Source organism: Manis javanica, chromosome 4 (assembly GCF_040802235.1).
Source record: "Manis javanica isolate MJ-LG chromosome 4, MJ_LKY, whole genome shotgun sequence".
Taxonomy (NCBI): domain Eukaryota; kingdom Metazoa; phylum Chordata; class Mammalia; order Pholidota; family Manidae; genus Manis; species Manis javanica.
In genome coordinates this window covers 102,403,779-102,424,140 of record NC_133159.1, presented here as the reverse complement: position 1 = coordinate 102,424,140, position 20,362 = coordinate 102,403,779, and the positions used below count along the sequence as shown (strand labels likewise).

The 20,362-nt window shown below is 44.0% G+C and overlaps 1 protein-coding gene across 1 annotated transcript in view; it reads left to right on the top strand.

Moving 5' to 3' along the window:
• Positions 1-11,450, top strand: part of GDAP2 (ganglioside induced differentiation associated protein 2) — a 108,086-nt gene extending 96,636 nt beyond the window's left edge. The window contains exon 15 of the transcript XR_005062095.2: positions 11,153-11,450. The gene's annotated coding sequence lies outside the window, so the exon portion shown is untranslated. The remainder of the gene's footprint in view (positions 1-11,152) is intronic.
• Positions 11,451-20,362: the final 8,912 nt, after the last annotated feature.

Below are 20,362 nucleotides of genomic sequence, written 5' to 3'. Positions count from 1 at the left end.
AGATGATGCACTTACACCATCTAGAAAATTGTACAGACCTTGGCAGTGCTGCCCTATCAAGTGCCAAAAGTGTGCCAAAATAGGCCATTATTGTGGAGGCTCCTGCAGGAGAAACCAAATTCTTATCTATGAGCCCATTTTTCAGACATGTAGTTTTATAGCACAAACATTCTCTCCTTAACTTGTTCCTGAATCAACAAGCAAGATCACATACTTCCTCTCACTGTACTTCCTCTCATGCAGGAAATAGTTACTAATGAGTACATATGATCACAGCTTTACCTAGAACAAAATCCTGAGGCATAGCTTGGAACCTCTCTGTAAACTGAAGCTCCTAATATCCAGAACCTCCCTGACTAAACGTGCTAGAAGAAATAAACTAAAAATACATAATGGCTTAAACACAACAGTAATTTCTCACATAAAGCCCAAACAGATGTTACTGATGAGCAAGACCTAAACTTCAATGTTGTGGCTCTGCCATCTTCAGCATGTGGCTTTCAAAAGATCCATGCTTTTCTGCTTCAAGCAGGCAGATGAGGAAAGAACATGGCAGACATGCACACAAGGTTTTTCTGTGCCAGACTTGCAGTTGGCACATGTCACTTCCATTCATGTTCCATTATTTAGAACTCAGTCACTGGCTACAGCTAACTGCAGGCTAGAAGTCTAGGGAATGTTAGTCTAACTGTGTGTCCAAGAAAAGAAAATAGGAATTCGGTGCCCAGCTGTTGCAATAATCCAGGCAGCCTACTCTGTGCTGGAAACATAAAATTATAAAAAACAGATATTCCAGCTAAATGGAAATAAATTACTCCCTAATGAAAGAAATGCTCCACTAGAAATCTATCAAATGTCAGAGAATGGCATTGACGTATGATCACAGCTTTGCCCGGAACAAAATCCCAAAGCATAGCTTGGGACTTCTCTGTAAACTGAAGCTCCTAATATCCAGAACCTCCCTGACTAAACGTGCATACACCCTAAGGCAGCCAAACAGTAGGGCATCTCGAGGACCTTCACTGAATCCTGTGAGATCTTACTACTTAGAAGCCTGTGTATCAAGACCATTGACCTGTTAGAAATGTAGATTCTCAGGTCCCACAACAAAACTACAGAATCAGAATTTTATCAAGGACCTCCAGGGGATTTACATCCACATTAAGGTTGAATAGTCACTGTTGTAATCCTGCCTCTGGCACTTAACAGTAGTGTGATTTGGGCCAGTGTCTTGCCAATGGGTTTCAACCCCAGGCAAGTTCGCTATGGATTCAATGTGACCAAAGAAATTGACAGCAAAACGTTCTTGGGGTGAAAGGGTTATACCCAACTTGATTTCCAGGTGGCAGGTCAGTCACTAGAATCCCATTCACTCAGAGCAAGTCTGCATGCAGCAAGCTTGTCTCTGCCTCTGAGCCCCTCTGTCCACACAGCCGTCCTCTGGGCCTCTCTGGGGCCTCTCTGCCTGCACAGCCGTCCTCTGGGCCTCTCTGCCTGCACAGCCATCCCGCACAGCCGTCTTCTCTACACAGTCATCCCGCACAGCCGTCGTCTGGGCCTCTGTCCTCAGCGCTGCCACCACTCCAGCCTCTTCTCTGCTCTCCTGCAGCCTTGCAGCTCTGCCACCATGTTGTGCCCAGAGCACTGGGTGGAGCTCTTTATACAGAGTCAACAGACATGTATTGCCCACAGGTGTGCAGTGGAGCTAGTCAGCCAGGGCCAGGTGAGAATCCTGGCCACAGGAACTCTCATTTTATCCACAGCCAGATTACTTAATTTTTCTGTCCCTCCTGTTTTCTTTTTGTTTTTTTTTTTTCTAGGCAGGATGGTTTTTATTGAACATACAGCCAGCTTTTTCCTGAAATGGGTCAGCAAGGCCATGGTGTGGCCTGGAAGGGAGGTGAGAGGTGGACGAGCCACAGCCCGACTCTCCTGTTCTTTATCTGTAAAATTGGAGGTAATTGATATTGAGGATCTCTCTAAAGACAATGTACACAAATGTTGAACAACACCTGATGCTTAGTATGCATTGGCTGTTTCCTCATGCTAAGTGATTACTTTTTAAGTGTAACTGTAAGGAGATACAACTTTTTGAACTGTATTTGAACTCATCCTCTCTGAACCGTTATTTATTTCACATTAAGGACTTTAGCCATTTGAAATGATGAGAGGTTTCTTTAGAAATGAGTAAACAAAGAAAAAAAAAGAAAGAAAACCTCTTCCAAAGTCATCAGCAAATAGTGTTGGTCCTTGTAAGCTCTAATTTGACAGCCACCACAACTTCAATCAATGAATTATCAAGTTACAAATTTGTGTATATATAGAAACAGTCTAATTTCCTGAACCTTGAGAGATACTAACTGCTTAATGGACTTAGATCATAACATATGTGGTAACCCTAGATTAACTGAAATAGGCAAAATAGGATATGTATAGATCAAATAATTTTTGTTTAATCAGAAAATAACCAGTTTTCAACCTTTTTGGAAATGTGTTTTAGCATTATAATCTTTGTGACTCACTTAGTAAGCATCATATATACACATTAAAGTTAATTTTTGCTTTTATAATGATTTAGAAAGCACACCTAGATTTTGCAGTGCCTCAGGCTCATCCCTTTAATGTCTCACTTAATCCTATATGGTCAGGATAGAAAGTTATCAGAGATAGGGCTGAACATGCAGTGCCCTAAGAACACAGTCTTTAAGAGCATCTTTAAAGTCAGTGCCTGATATCAGCTTACTTGACTTTATCTCTTCCTCTTAAACTATAATTTTAAAATTCCAGTTTAAGGTCTAATTACTGATGTTCTGGGGAGTTTAGGTTCATCAAATTCCTTAAAATTGGGAAATCGGAAGGCCTTTTTTCTAATGGCCTTTACTCAAGGAAAGGAACAAATCCAGCCCCGTTCACATTTGAGTTCAGATAGAAGTAAGCCACAAAACTTAACCTGAATTGTTAAATTATATCATTGGCTGTTAAAATAATGAATTAGGGGAAACTTTTCAAGGTAAGAGGGAACTCTTCTCTGTTTCCACCTAAATCAACATTTGTGTACACCCCTATGCACTGAGATCCTGCTTCCCAATCCACAGAGAAATGTAAGTTTGGTAAGTGAAGCCCAGACCTACTACACAGTTGTTTTCTTTGTGTAGCACTTCATACAAGACCAGAACTAAGAGACGTTAACATTTTCTTGTTGAATCCATCTTGTTGGTGTGGAAAAACTTACCCTAGCAAATCCAGTTTTGAGCCTTACATAACCCCCATAGGAGTTAAACAAGAAGTGAGAAAGAGGCCAGAATCCCATTGTTCAGTCCACAGTAGTGGAGTGGCACAATGTAGACCACTCTTATGTGCAAGGTTTTTTTGTATGTTTCATTTACATGTTATGATTTAGTGTGACATGTGTCAGAGTCAAATTATAATACAATCCTATATCCTTTCTGAGTATGCAGACACCTATGACTGCCTGTTTGTATTCTAATCTCATGGAATGTATCCTTTTTTGGCATGTTCATTGTATTTTCTCTTTCCTTATTGAGATGTAATTTACATATCATAAAATTCACTTAAACTTTTAATTCACTCAGAGTTGCACAACCATCACCACTATCTACTTTTAGAACATTTTCAACACCCTAAAAGGAAACCCTATATCCATGAACAGTCATTCCCCATTCCCACTCTCTCCCACGCTCCCTCCTATGTCTGGGTTTTACTGGAGCGTGTCCTCCCTCTCAGACATTTGTCCATGTTGCACTCATTGGCAGAATAGTGTCTCAATAAATATTTGTTGAGTGAATTAATACCCGCATAAGCCACTGTCAATGAGTGGCAACTAAAGAATAATTGAATCCAGGTGTTAAAGACTGGATTCAAATCCTGACTGATGCTTACCAGCAGTGTTCTAGGTTTAGAGTACTTAGCCCTTCTGAGCCTCAGTTTTCACATTTGCAAAGTGCAGATAGCAGTACTTACTTCACAGGATGGTGCTGAGAATCACTGGAGAAAATATGGTCGCCGCACTTGGCACAGTGCATGGCCCAAACTGTGAAGATAGTATTGGTCCATAGATGAAAGAGAAACCCCTAGGTTGATGACCAGGAGAAGTATCTGCTACCAAATCTGCTCACCAGCCTAGGGGTCAAAGTGGAAAACACTTTCCTGTGCCTCTCCAGTTTCCTTCCTCAAAGCAGAGAATTCTAGAGTACAACTTACAACAACTGACCTTCCCTTGCCTCACTACTGCTGCTTCTACTGATTCTGCATGATAGTTTCCTCTCCACATGCTGCTGCTGATCCTCATGTAGGGCCCATGCCCTCTTTATATAGAAGCAAGTACTGTCCCTCAGCTGTAAAGAACTGACCTTCAAGAGTGGATTACCAGCCCCTCTTCCCACTTGCAGCGTTTATTGCTCCTTTCCTTCACCATGAGTGCAGAAACTCTCTCTAGGAGGATAAGCTTCCTAACTTAGGCAGCCGGCAGCCTGGGACTGATCACTAGGCCTTTCAAGGGCTAGAGAACAATTTAGCTGTCTTTCTCTCTCTTACAGCCTTTGCAGCCACCACCTACCTCCCTCTGCCCCCAAAGTTGCCTTAGCAGATTTGCTATGCATGCAATTTATGAAAAAACTTCCTTCACAATAGTAATGAAATCATAGCAGCTATCATTTATAGGATATTAGTCATTGTTTATATATTACCTCCAATCCTTACAGTAACCTTGCAAACTAGGTATTTGCCCTGTCTTACACGGAAGAAAAAAAGAATCTTAGAGAAGTAAAGAAACTAGCCATAAGGTAATATCAGGGAATAGATTTTGAAAAGGCAGAGAAAGTTGGGTAAATCTACCTCTACAAAGCTTCTTGCTTAAACTCTGGCTATCCATTATGTAGCCTTGTTCTGGTATATAAAAACAGACTTCAAATCAAAGCTCAGCCATCTACTAGCTTTGTGGCCTTGGATATGTTTTCCAACCTCTTTGAATTTCAGTTATCTCATATGTAAAAAGTACTTTCCTCTTAGAGTTGTATCAAATGACTTAATACCTATAAAATTCTCATAATATTAGCTATTGCCCTATTTTAATATTCTAATTGCTATGATCAAAGTGTCTCACTTTGTAGACCTAACAGATATACCTGACTCTTCAATTCAAAATTATGTCGCATTACCAATACAGAAGATCTGTGATGTATTTGATATGTCTTTCCTTGAAGAGAAAATGACATTTTAAACAAAGGGTTGGCAAACTTTTTTGATAAAGGGCCAGATAGTAAATATTTTAAGCGTACAGGTCATATGGTCTCTTGTCACAACTATTAAACTATACTGCTATCACATGAAAACATCCGTAGACAAGACTTAAGCAAATAGGTGGAACTGTGTTCTAATAAGACTATGTATGGAGACTGGAATTCAAATTTCTAATAATTTCCAGGCATAAAAAAATACTATTTCTTTTTTGCTTTGAACCATTTAAAAATGTAAAAGCTATGCTTAGCTTGAGGGCCATTTAAAAACAGACAGTGGGCCATCATTTGCCAACCCCTGTTTTAAAAAATTCAGAAGTTCTTTAAAGCTGATAAATACAGCAGAGTCCTAATTAGGGAAGAGTGGTGTGGAGGGAGAAAATAAAAAGCTAGTCAACCTATCAACTAGCTAGCCCAGATCATAGCTATATAAATCACTTCTTTGCCTAACGCAATTCATGCAACCCTTTTGAATTTAAGCTTATTATCTATAAAGCTGAGGTAGTGATATCCCTCTGACCTATACCTACTTCCTTCTGGTGAAGGGAGGTTAATAATAATTATCATTTATTGAACTTATACCTTTGTGCTAGATATTTGAATCATGTTAGTTCTAATCCTTAGTACTCCCACTTTACAGATGAAGAAATGGAGGGTCAAAGAGGCAAGTAACCTGCTAGAGGTTACAATTCCAATGTCTAACCCTGGGTGTCTAAGTCCCATGAACACTCCCAGCCTTCTCAATAGAATGCAGAATCTGTGAGTGTAGAGGCCTCGTTGGCATTCTGTGCTGTATACTAGTGCCAAGACTAGTACCATGTATACAATAGGCATTGCATAAATGATTGTTGAGTCAATGAATGAATTTTCCTATTTTACCAGTGGGTTCTTAACCTTTTCTTAGTTCAGGGACACCTCTGAGAAACAATTTAAAGTTTTGGACCATCTCTCCAGATCAATCTCAAACTGAGAAACCTTGCATGAAATATTTTGGCAAACTATTGAAAGAAGATGCTGCTCATATACTGTGAATACTATTGGTTAGAATTCTTATAAGCATGGAAACAGGAACAGGATTTGGAGATGTCCTCTTTCTTTCTTTTACTTGAAATCATGTGATAGTAGGGCATTAAACAAGGCCTAAAATGTTGTCTTCTCTATAGTCACTCATAGCTCCCAGGCATGCTATTTAAAACTCTTAATTTCCTTAAAAGTCACTTTCTCAAAAATTATTACTGAAAAATGACTTTTATTGGATCCAACTTGCTTCAACATGAAAAGTGAGAAGCCACAGCCTGTTACCATGCAATTTTTTTGCCTTGAGAAATACAGCTGTGAGGAAACTACCCACTCTTCACTGCTCGAAGGCCAACCAAGTCTGACTCCAGTGAGTTACTCAGAGCAGGCCTGCTGCTGCTTGTCACTTTCTTACAGCTTTACTTCCTCACTGCCTCCTGCTGAGTCAGTGAGGGGGGTTATTAATGTTTAGACATTATTAAACTCAGATGTTGCTGGTTATTTTCTATAAAGCATCTGTTGTTTACATACCCTTATCATTTACATCAGAACCTTAAGGTTAGGACTCACTCCAGGTAAGTAGTACAACTAAGAGTATTGTGTATTCACAGAATGTTATAAACAGAAAATATACTGCTTACAGAGACTTAAAAAATATTAAGGTGCTGCATTCACCTAACACTCCTTTCCTACTTTCTTTCATTGTATCCCCACAAAGGAGTTCCATTCTAATCCCTGAGTATTTTCTTTCACTCTTTCTGGCACAAGTCACTCTATTCACACTTTGGTCATGTCATGGCATTTAATTTTTCTCCGTGGCAGTTATTACCAGAGTTCATGTTCACACACATCAATTGTTTAAAATATTGAAATATGTCCACAGAAGCCCTCCAAATGTCCTTTGTGCCACCTTACCTCTCCCCCAGTTTTTCTGGATTTCCCCAGGATCTAGCAATTAAAGAGTTAAGACCACCTGCCTTCCAGAACTACATTCCAAGACTATAGCTAGCATCTCTTCTGATTGCCTAGTGCCAGTACCATACCAATTTAAATATCACACCTATTTATTGCCATATGCACGCGCATGCGCACACACACACACATATTTTTTTTTCTACTTAATCAGGGGTAGACCAGATTCTAGACTCATGCTGTGCATTTCATTACCTTACATAAGTTTCTGAGAATCTTCCTTGTGCAGAACTTACCATGTTACACTCTGCAATCTTTCTTTAAATATGTAACATCTGCACTTTGAACTTGTTTTGGGACTACATGTCCATCCTCAGATGGGGAGCCACCAACTCCCACTTGTATTTATGGTTCAGTTCCCTGCCAACCCCTCCCTCTTCCAGCAGAATGTCATCATCAGGAAGCTAATACATGATTTATGAGAGCCTTGTTCTTTTCTAGATCTTTTCACATCATGCTAGTCTGTATCATTCATCTGCTTGTGTGATTTAGGTTAGTTTGGGACCTCTGTGATCTAGAGATGGTGACCTCCCTGTCACATACCAGCTAATTTCAGAGAGCTACTTGTAACTGAGCAGTTGCTCTAAGTTCAAGCTTCAAAGTGTAGAATCTATAGCAGCTGTATTTCTATTTCTCCAGCCATTTCTCTGTTTACTTGCTACTTGGGAAATCTTTGCAGTAATCAGATTGATCAATCTTTGCCAATACTGCAAATATGCCTTTGGGTGCTGTCTGCTACAAAACATTTTCTTCGCATTGCTGCAGTAACAAGAGTTTTGTTAACTTTCCAGGTAGAGTTTGGTCAAAGACAGCCCCCACCTAGACTGTACATTGCAGCAGGGCAAACCATGTAGTCTCTGTCTTGAACACCACAGTATCCACAGTGCTGAGCCCAACACCTGCACAAACACCTGTTTGTTTTTTTTCACTGACTGACCGGTTTCAGTGCCACCTTGGATTCTTACATTAATTGGAACCCTGCCCTTTACAGTTACTTTTGGACATGATGTTATAAATATGTACTCCTTGACTATATTACATTTAAAAAATAGCCTACTTACTGCTGGGAGTGTGGGCATATTTATGTTTTTCTTGACTTTATACTGTAATTCTATGAAAAACCATTAGGCATGTATTTACAAATGTATTACAACCAGAGGGTGGAGAAGGTAGGATGAAGAGGAAAATCAATGCCTTGCCCTGTTTATATATCAAACTAAATGGCTTTTGATATTAAGAGAGTTATTTGTAAAGAAGATACAAAGGATGAATATATTTTCACCAAAAATACATTCTCTGACAAGAAAGAGAGGCCTATCCCAGTTTAGAAAGGCTTAGTAGTGTGCTGTGTTTCAGTGATTGAAGATTCTTTTTTTTCTTGTCTTCCTTGTTCATAGCGCCTAACTTAGTAGAGTGTTGCAGAAAGAACACAGGCTCTGAATTTAGAAGACCTGGGTTTTAGCCCCCACTTCTCAGTTTTCTTACCTATCAGGTCTTTATCTGTAGGCCTCATCTCTTCTTACAATTATACTTTATCACCTCAAAATGTAGCTGAAGGTAAATTATAAACTGTAAATCACAATATCCAACTAGCAAAGTACCATCATCGTCATCACATCCTTTGTAAATCAAGACCAATTCCTTGATTCTGGATATTGTAAGGATTTACAAGAATTATATCTTTTAGGAATGGCCTCTGCCTGCCCTAGTCTAATATAATAAATGCAAGAACTTTGCCAAGCAAATTCCTGAAAAGAACACAGTGCAATAGAAGCAGTTCACAAAGTCCTGTGTTTTGGTCCATGATCACATCCTGTTGCAGTGTCAGCAAGAGCTGGCCAGCCACCTGGAGAGAGAAAAGAAGTGACGAAAATGTCAAGATTCCTCACGTAGGTATGTCACAGAATGAGTTGAAGTAGACTAGGACATTGTGTTCAGCGATAAAGGCCAAGAGATTTCACCATCTCCATGCCAAATTATTACTATCTTATTTGAAGAATCTCATTTTGCTGTGAACTTTCTCCCACGAGATAAACTAAGAGGCTCTGCATTCTTTTTTCAACCTTTTACGGGAGAAACTGGTACCCTGACCCAAGTTACCAGGCCTTGACCTTTGGCATTTGCCCTGTTGTCCTTATACACATAAGCACACTTGAAAACATGAGCCACGGAAGAAAGAGGAGGACAACTTAAATCGGTGAACCAACCAAAGAAAAAAGGGAGAGGAACAAACAAGAAATTGAAGAAGGCAGATGGAAATGGGTTACCTAGTGGGTGGAGGGAGAATTTCCTGAAGAACATGCTATCTTGAAGTATGACCACGACCAACTCAAAGAAAAAATTCTGACAGAACTGCTCTCTTTCTTCCCCAGAGTCTCGGATCATAGGGTACATCCCATTGAGTCTGGGAGTAGGGTAGGCACAAGGTCCCATCTCTAAGCATCCTAAACTCTGTTCACAGTCCTTTGAGTTCACTGAAACTCTGTTCCTGACTTTTGTATTTAAAGTCATCAGTAAGCAGTGAGAGCTTCAGAGAGAAGCTGAAATAGTGTGATGACGTGAATAACAGCCAGTTTTTATGATCCCTTACCATGTGCCAGGCGCTATTCTAAATATATGTACACATTTGATTCCCCTAACGATTCTGTGAGGCTACAACTTTTATTATTATCTCTCTACAGATGAGGAAAGTTGAGGCACAAAGAGAATTAAGGCCCAGAGTCACATTAGCGGCAGGGGCAGGATTTGAACCTGGTGTTGAAGTCTCCAGGACTCCAATCTGCCAACTAATAGAGGCAGTTGCCTCCCAAAGGACACCTGTAGAATTGGTGGTGGAATGGATGGGAGTTCAGGCTCTCAGGCCCCCCACAAAGCTTTATGGATCTCTCAACAGGCACCAGTTTTAACTAGATGTAGTGAATGTTGAGCTTTATACAAAGCAATGACGAATATGCTAACAGTTAAATGGGAATGCACATTTGATCCTAAAACTGCGTATTTTATTCCATCATTTAACATTTGCCCTTCCTATGACAAGGCTTGTCTTGGCCACCACCCAAATAACTGCATGTCCCAGTTTGAAACAAGAAACAGGCACTCTCCTGTGGTAAATTAGAAAAATTGTTCTTGGTATGGTGAAACTAGGTTCCAGAGTTCAAGTCATGTGTAGTTACAGTCAGAAAAAAAATATTTCATACAGTAAAACTTTGGGATTAATCATTTTTGAAATTTTCTAAATGTGTTTTGACCAATTCATCAGATGATTTTCTCTTTCAGCCCCATTCACTCCATTAGTTACACACTTTAATGTTGAATGTAGGACTATAGGACTCAAGCTGGATTGGAACACAAACATGTTTCCATCAGCTTTAGTTTTCCCCAGTGTTAATTTCCTTGTTACATGTAAGGAATATAAGCTTTAAATCCAGACCTCAAGATTCCAGCACTATGACTCCAGCCACATCTCCTTCCCACTACTGTCCTTTCCTCTACCTTTAAAGAAATTGGGCTGAATCCCACCCAGAGCTTCTCCATCTCTTTGAATTTGTACTGTCCTTCTGAGTATCCTTTAAATCCTGTCATAAACCCTGCCCTCCATGAAACCTTCCCCAGTTCTAACCTCATTGATCTCCACCCGCTCCAAACTTGCTCCCTACTTTTAGACATCTTTCCTTAAAGAAGAATCACTGTGGTCTTGTCCCAGGCCCATATGTCCCCCCACGGGGGAAGTGTGTGTGTGTGACCCTTTCCTGTTCTCCCTGTGGTGCTCAGCCTGGCACCTTCACAGAGCTAGCTTTGCTCTGTGCCTTGCCATACACATACATAGTGAGGGGGTATGCCATAGACATCAAATATTAACCAGGGAAGGGACCTTAGAGATTAACTAGCATCACTTTTTCATTTTATAGATAAGAAGCAGAGGCCAGCCACCGAAAAGCTTTGGTGAGATGGTGGCAGAGCCAAATCTGACTCCCTGCAAATGACTACTGAAGGGTCCCCACCAGTAAGATGGCAAACTTCCGGCTTCTCTTCGGGGTCCTCAGTTCCCGCCGGCGCCACCTGAAGCCCAATCACCTCTCGCCCCCCTCCCAATCCCAGCACCTAGCCAACAGCCACCAGCCCCGTAGAAGTGACACCTCAATCAATTCATGCCCCTTCCTATATAACCCAGCACCCTTCCCTAATAAAGTGGAACTCTCCAGTGAATTGCTGCTATGTGTTGCTCCTTTCCTTTCATTGGTGCCGAAACCCGGGAGACGGGACACCCCAACTGGGCCCTGTCTTCCCCCAACACCAGCAGCAGCTTGCCCTCGTCCTCTTTTTCCGGCGCTGGCTCATCACACTCACCACTCCTCTCTGGCCTTTAGGTAAGTTTTCCCCCCAGAGTGGGCCACTTTTCCCCGAGCTATCGCAGTGCCATTGACCGTGATCGTCCGGCAAGGCCCTGACGCTCGGGGATGAGGAGGGAACTCTCCCCGCCTCAGGCCTTCACGGCTGCGGCGGACCCTCAGGCCCCTCCCCAAGCAGCCATAAATCCCCGCCTCAAGCCTTTACGGGTGCGGCGGACGCTCAGGCCCCTCCTCCGACAGTCATAAATCCCCACCTCAGGCCTTCACGGCTGCGGCTGACTCTCAGGCACCCCCCTCCAACAGCCATAAACGAGGTGACTCTTTTGTGGATGAGAACGCTCCCTTTTCCCCCCCCTCCTCCTTCTGCTCTGTCCACCGAAAACGCCTAGCGCTAGGTACCTCGTGACTCCGGCACTCTGCCTTCTTAGGGAAGTCTGGGTGACGACCCACACTTCCCAAGAAATTCCGACTCGTATACGAGTTTCCGCAGACCACCAAGGATCATCGGGGACGCCCTTTGTCTCCTTGTGGTCTGCTTCCAGTCCGAGGATCTCCATTTGTCTTACCCTGTTTGTCTCCTTCTCTGTCCTTTACCATGGGAGCCTCCTCATCCCTCCCTGAAAGTTCACCTCTTGAATGCCTGCTTAAGCATCTGGCTACCCTCTCCCTGATGCCTGATATAAAACCAAAACTTCTCCGTAAATATTGCTCCCAAGATTGGCCGACATACCCCCTAGACAATAAAAACCAATGGCCTGCAGGGGGAACTCTTGATCCTAACATCACTTGCGATCTTTTTAACTACTGCCAGCGCCTGAAAAAATGGAAGGAGATTCCCTATATGGAAGCTTTCCGCCTCCTCCTCTCCCCGCCCCCTCCCAAGTTCTCCTAGCCTGCAAGCCGCCGCCCCCGCAGAAGCCTCCCTTTCACTCCCTTCCCCTTCTTCTCCTACAACAGCCCTTCTCCCTTCCTCCCCAACCATCTCCTCCCCCATCTCACCTCCTCCACCTTCATTCCCTGCAGATTAAGCCTGAGCCTTTCAGCCCCCCTTTAACTAGGTCCCAGGGGCCTCCTCCGTCTTTGCCCTCATCACCTGTTTCTCTCCTGTTAGGGACCGCCTTTGTCTTCTTACATGTTTGTAGAGAGAATGGGAAAGCACCTCCCCCCATGTCTGAACGCAGCATGGGAAAGCACAAGCTAGAGAACAACCGGTGCAGTCCCTAGAAGTTATCTGTCCACAAAAACATATCTTGCCAAGACTCCTCACTCTGAAAATAGGGAGACCTTGAAGATGTGTAGAAACACCGCCCCTGCTTCTAGCTATGCCCTTCCCCCACTTGCCGATGTGGCAGGAATAGAAAACAACGCATTCCATAAGCAATTAACTGGATCCCTGCTGTAGCTCAGTAGAGCATGGGACTCTTAACCTCAGAGTCATGAGTTCAAGCCCAACTAAAGCAGCAGAGGCAAGCAGCTGGGCTGCTAGCTGGTGACATGTGGGTCCAATTCTATCTTTCTTTATTTTCTTTGCCCCCCTTCTGCACTTCAGGACCTGCTCGACTAGGCACGGCTAGACCGCGTCACTCCCCCACAGACTGAGCCAGAACCCTTCAGTCCCCCTCAGACTCAGTCCCGAGAGCCTCCCAAAATTATCGCCCCCCTCCGGGAGGTAGCAGGATCCGAAAGCATCGTGCGCGTTCACGTCCCTTTCTCCTTACGAGATTTAGCCCAACTAGAGAAACGCCTAGGTTCCTTTTCCACTGATCCCACGACATACATCAGGGAGTTTCAATGGACCCTCCAGTCTTACAGCCTCACACATCATGACATTTTCATGCTCCTGGCCAATACTCTCCTCCCTGAAGAGTGTAGACAAGTTTAGGACTTCGCCCAAATGCAGGCTACTGAAACCCACAGGACTGACCCCACCTATCCCCCTGGCCCCACTGCTGTCCCCGAACAAGACCCACACTGAAATTATAACACCGCCATGAGTCTCCGCTCTCGAGATATTTTTGCCTCCTGCTTAATAGCAGGTCTGAAAAAGGGCAGCTTGTAAAGTAGTCAATTTTCAAAAGCTCCAAGACATAATTCAAAAGAGAGATGAAATCCCCTCCGAGTTCTTAGACAGACTCACTCAAGCCCTATTACAGTATACCAGCCTGGACCCAGAAACACCTGAAGGAAGACATGTCCTTATGACATACTTCCTAGCTCAAGGCTACCCCGACACTAAAGCTAAACTCAAAAAGTTAGAACAGGGCCCCGCTACCCCACAGACTGAGATCCTAACAGTGGCCTTTAAAGTCTTCCATAAGCGGGAGGAGGAGAAAGAATGCCGTAAACAAAAGGCTGATTAGGCCAATTTCCAGATGTTGGCCCAGCTGATAAAACCACAACCTGGGCGCCCCTCTACAAACAAGCCCCCCCAAGAGCTTGTTTCAAGTGCAGAAAAGAGGGACATTGGTCAAGGGCGTGCCCCTCCCCCAGATCTCCTACCACCCCATGCCCCAGATGCCACAAAAAGGGCCACTGGGGGTCTGATTGCCCAACCACCCGAAGGGGAGGCTGGACGAACAACCCCCATCCTAAGCCCGCCGTAGTGGGGCTGGCAGAAGAAGATTGATGGGGCCCGGGCGCTTCTCGCCCGACCATTTCCATCACCAAACAGGAGCCCAGGGTTACTTTAACAGTAGACGGTCACCCCATCTCCTTCCTCCTAGATACAGGAGCCACCTTCTCAGTCTTGTGAGAATACCGGGACCCTACCACGCCAGCCATTACTCCTATAGTCAGAGTAGGAGGTAAACAGATTTTCCCATTAAACCCCCCACCCACCCTTTTATGCACAATCCAAGACAATCCCATACCTTTCTCCCACTCCTTCCTGGTTATGCCCCAGTGTCCCATCCCTTTACTAGGATGAGACATCCTTTCCCTCCTCCACGTTTCCATAACTATATCCACTCCCACAGCCCCCAGTACTCCCTTTCTGATGGCCCTCATAGCCAACGACCCCCCTCTACCCAATGAAAGCTCTGGTTCTGCCCTCATACACCCTGTAAATCCCAAAGTTTGGGACATTACAAGCCCCTCCATGGTCCTATGTGCCCCTGCCTCTATCAAATTATGTGACCCCTCTCAGTATATCTGTCAGGCCCAATACCCCCTAACCACTTCAGCCCTCATAGGCCTCCAACCCATCATTCAAGCAGACCCACTCACTCCCCATTTAATACCCCCATATTAGCTGTTAAAAAAACCAACGGATCTTTCCGCCTTGTCCAAGACCTTCGCCTCATCAACATAGCCATTGTCCCTATCCATCCCTTAGTTCCAAATCCATACAGCCTCAGCATCTCACTTCTCAGTCCTAGATCTCAAAGACATACCCCCATATTAGCTGTTAAAAAAACCAATGGATCTTGCCGCCTTGTCCAAGACCTTCGCCTCATCAACATAGCCATTGTCCCTATCCATCCCTTAGTTCCAAATCCATACAGCCTCAGCATCCCACTTCTCAGTCCTAGATCTCAAAGACCCATTTTTCTATCCCTCTAGACCCCTGCTCCCAAGATTTTTTCATCTTCACCTGGACGGACCCATACACAAGACATTCTAAACAACTCACTTGGTCAGTTTTGCCACAAAGCTTCCGAGATAGTCCCCATATTTTTAGACAGGTCCTAGCTCAGGACCTCAAACAGTTTCATCATGATCACTCCAAGTCCACCTTATAATACATAGACAATCTTCTACTCTGCAGTCTCTCGTGGGAACAGTCTCAACTTGACACTGCCTCCCTACTTAACTTTCTAGCTTCCAGAAGTTACCGAGTATCCCCCGTCAAAGCTCAAATCTCTTCCCCTCCTATCACTTACCTCAGATTCCTTCTATCTCAACAAAGAAAGTCCATTACCTTAGACAGAAAATGGCTCCTCTCTGACCTGCCCATTCCCAAAACCAAGACAAAAATCCTTTCCTTTCTAGGCCCTTTCTAAGCCTAGCTAGATATTTTAGAACGTAGATCCCTAACTTCTCCCTGCACCCTGTTGGCAAGACCCCTATACAACCTCAGCAAGAGCCCCCCTAAAAAACCATTATCCTCCTCACCCCGACACTCCTTCATTAAGCTCCGTCAAGCCCTTGTAGAAGCCCCAGCTCTCCATCTTCCTGATTTGTCGAAGCCCTTCTCATTATACATTCATGAGAGGTCCAGTCAAGCTCTAGGAGTCCTAGGCCAATATGCTTTGCCCCAGTAGCTTATATCTCCAAGCAATTAGACCCCACAGTTCGGGGATGGGCCCCCTGCCTATGAGCATTAGCCGCTAGACAGCTCTTGCAGAAAGAAGCTCATAAACTGACATTCAGAGCACCCCTTACCATTCTGTCCCCACATCACCTAAAAGATCTCTTAACCTACAAAAGTTTACAGACTCTCCCTCCCTCCAGACTCCTCACCTTACTGTCCTCTTTCCTCCAAAATCCCGTTCACCCCCTTTGCCATCCATACCCAAATCATGACTTTTTCCTCCTTTACTGCTCTCTCGCTTTTTTTCCTCATTCCTATTGTCTCCCCACCACCCCAGCCTCCTTTGTATGGCGATTCAAAGTCAGACAGACTTACACACAGCATCAAAGAAAAGTTACTGCCCTTATTGCCACACCAGACTGCCCTCTGAAAAGCTGCTCTGAGCCTTTATACCTCCACTTTCCTCCCTCCACTGAAGTGTTCACTAGCAGCTACCCTTATTCTCTCTACCTCTGCTTCCTCTATGACCAAAAACAAGCCTATTGCAGGCGATGGCCAGATACCTACAGGAGATGTCCCTACTAGTCTTGCACAATTCACTACATAGGTAACTTCCAGTACCCACAGTATTACTCCTCCAACCGTTTCATGAAATATCCCAACAGCTCATTCTCCTTATCAATCCCAGATCCCTGGGACTCTCGATGGGCTGCCAGAGTCACAGCCTCAGTTTACTACGGGGAGTCCTCGACCCCCCACAGTACCCTTCATATCTCTCGAAAGTATGTTCCCTCTCATTCCCAGATCTCTCAAGTTGCATCAGGTAGCAGACATTCCGAAAAAGTCATTATCCAAACTCTTGATAGCGCCTCTTCATCTTCTTATCCCCACCCCTCTTCCCATTTCTCCTACTCTTCGTTACAGCTCATTCAGGACACCACCATCTTTCTCAACCACACCCTTAACACAGCCAATTGTTTCTTGTGCGCATCACTACAGCGCCCACTGCTGGCCGCCGTGCCCCTTAATATTTCCAACTACTCCTTCCATGCAGAAAGACAACCCCTCTGCCCCCTGGCAGACATACCCCTATGGGAACCAGAATACGCAGATAATCTCACCATCCACCACTGTGTAAGCCCAACTCCACCCCCCTCCAGCGCACTTCACTGCCTCTCTATCTACACCCCTACCTCCAGCTCTAAGACTTTTACGCAACCGGGACACTTCTTTTAGTGTAATAGCAGTCTTTTCAACTCACTGCCTCTCAACTCCGATACACCCTGCATTCTCATCACCCTAATCCCACAGTTAACACTTTACAGCATGGCAGAATTTCTTGAGCTCCAACCTCCCTTGCCCTCGCGCACAAAAAGAGCTGCTTTCCTTCCCATCATGGTCAGTAGCTCTTTGATCACCTCAGCCATTGGGGCAGGGTTTTCGGGAGAAGCCTTGGGTCACTCTCTATAGGCAGTTAGAGATCTCAACGCCAAACTTGAGGGAGCCCTGACATCCACTGCCGATTCTCTAGCCTCTCTCCAAAGACAGGTCACTTCGCTAGCTAAAGTCACCCTTCAAAACCGGCGGGCCCTAGATCTGCTTACAGCCGAGAAGGGCGGCACCTGCGTCTTCCTCTGGGAAGAGTGCTGCTATTACATCAATGAATCTGGCATTGTAGAAACTGACATTACCAAACTCACCAACCTTGCCTCCAGTCTCCACTCTGCTTCCAATTCCAACCCATTCTCTTCAATACTAACAAACCCCCTCCTCACCTGGCTCTGGCCCATTGCAGGCCCCATAATAATCATTCTTCTCGCCTGTCTCTTCTTACCCTGTATAATAAAGTTCATCAAATCCCAAGTCGGAAAACTCTCTAATCAAGCTTTCAACCAGCTTTTACTCAGCAACTACCAGCTTCTGGCCACAGAAGATCCCTCACCCTCACGTGACCTCCTCACCACGCGCTGAGATGGACCCCTCTCTCCACTAGAAACTGTTCCTGGAAACAATAGCCACAGACGCCTGGCTCCTGACACCCATATCCTCTTGGCCAACCTATGGTTACAGGGAACCTTCATTGATTTCCAAACCTGAAGAAGTCCACATCTACTCGTCCTTACTGCGGGGAGTCCTATCAACCCTTTCCTCCCAATCCTCAAGCCCTCACTCCCTTCTCCGCCCCTGTTCAGCAGGAAGCAGCCAGAGAGAAAGCAACGTCCACAAACCCATAGAGGAGAAAGGGGGGAATGAAGGGTCCCCACCAGTAAGATGGCAAACTTCCGGCTTCTCTTCGGGGGTCCTCAGTTCCCGCCGGCACCACCTGAAGCCCAATCACCTCTCGCCCCCCTCCCAATCCCAGCACCTAGCCAACAGCCACCAGCCCCGTAGAAGTGACACCTCAATCAATTCATGCCCCTTCCTATATAACCCAGCACCTTTCCCTAATAAAGCGGAACTCTCCGGTGAATTGCTGCTATGTGTCGCTCCTTTCCTTTCACTAAGAAGCAGAGGCCAGCCACCGAAAAGCTTTGGTGAGATGGTGGCAGAGCCAAATCTGACTCCCTGCAAATGACTACATTCTACAATGTAGAGGGGAATGTGATGTCAAGGAAGAATATTTTTAGGTTATGAAATTATGTGGACTGTTTCTATCCTGGTGGGACTAGTAGAGCAGAGAGGGAAAAACTGATTCAAGGACTGCCAGAAGAAAGTTGTGCAAGAGGGAGTGGATCCCGTGCACAAATAGAGGACTTAGGAAACAGCCTGGAGGGTTTACCCAGAGGGACAGAGGGGACAATGAGTATGGGGGTATATAGGTATTCTGGTAAATATCAGGAGCATGTGGAAGTATTTTCCTGAACTTTTTTAAATGGGTTAAAACTTCATTTTAACAGTTTTCAGTTAAAAATGAAGAGGAGGGAAAAGGTATTGGAAGTTAAGTTTGAAGTGAGAAGAAATGAAAGTTGTGTAGGGTAGTGGGAGAAGGAATTGCTGAGGGAATTAAGTATGATGATGGACAGTGCTCCACTCGAGATTTTTTATCAAACTTTTTCAGTGGAGTTTTGTTTGCCTTTTGGGTAGGCATATTGCTCAGCATTTAGCATCTCAGGCCTTCAGTAATACCCCTTAATGATTGTGATGATCAGAACTGCTCCCTGCTGCATTTCCAAACACCCTCTAGGAACCATTCCTTGACTGAGAAGCACTGGGAGACCAGTCACAGGTAGTATGCTTTTCAGGGGCATTCGGCTACTCACGTGCTGGTGGGAGGTAGGTGGAAATCTGAATTTATGAGGGTGGGGTCTGACAGACAATGCTGGCAGGAGAGAGAGGGCAGGGGAACTGAGGGTGCATATAATGGGGTGATAATAACAGTCAGATTTTCTGAACACCAAAATCCTGCCGCTGGCCCAAGGCAACTCAGAAACACCGCAGGGGTAGAGGATCCCTGGTTACTGTTCATGGACATTTGGACAGGTGTCCAATTTTTGACTATTATGAATAAAGTGCTATGAACATTCTTATATGTATTTTGGGGTGTATGTATTTTGGGGTGGGCATATACATTAATTTCTCTTGGAAATCTAACCAGGGTGGACTTGATAGGTCATGAGCTACATATATTTGACTCTATTAAAAACTGCTAATTTCTTTAAAAGTTATATGTATACCCACCTATGACTCAACCATTCCATTGCAAGTATTTACCCAACAGAAAATAAGGCATATGTACAGACAAAGACTTGCACATTAATGTTCAATGCAGCTTTATTTGTAGTAGCAAAGAAATGAAAACAACCCAGATGTTCGTCCAAAGGTGAGGGGATCAACAAGTTGAGGTATAAGCCATACAATGGAAAATACTACTCAGCAATAAAAAATGAACTAGACACAATAACACGGATGAATTTCAAAATAATTTGAGCAAAGGAAACTAGATGCAAAATACGTATGAGTCCATGTATATAAAATCCTAGAAAAATCAAACTAATACACAATGATAGTAGATCAGTGGTTGTGTGAGGGTGAGGGGAGTAGGGAGGAAGGGACGGAGTCCAAAAGGATTCCGAAAGGAAATTTCCAGGGTGGTGGACATATTTACTTTCTTGACTGTGGTTATTGTTTCATGGGTCAATATGAATGTCTAAACTCATCAAATTATATGCATTAAAAATGCAGTTTATTGAACATCAATTATATCTCAAAGCTGTTAAAAAATAAAAAACCTACTGAATAGTTTTCCGAAGTTGTTGAACCAATTTTTACTCCAACAGCAATATATGACAATTCTAGCTGTCTACCACATCTTTGCCAACATTTGATTTTAATCAGTCTTTTTAATTGTGATGGTAATGTGGTGGTATCAGAGTATGGTTCTGATTTGCATTTCCTAATCAAGTTACTGCTTTGAGCAGCTTTTCATATGCTTACATTTGAATATCCTCTTTTGTTAAGGGCCTATTTCAGGTGTTTTCCCACTTACCTATTGTATTCTTAGTCCTTTTCTTTTGATT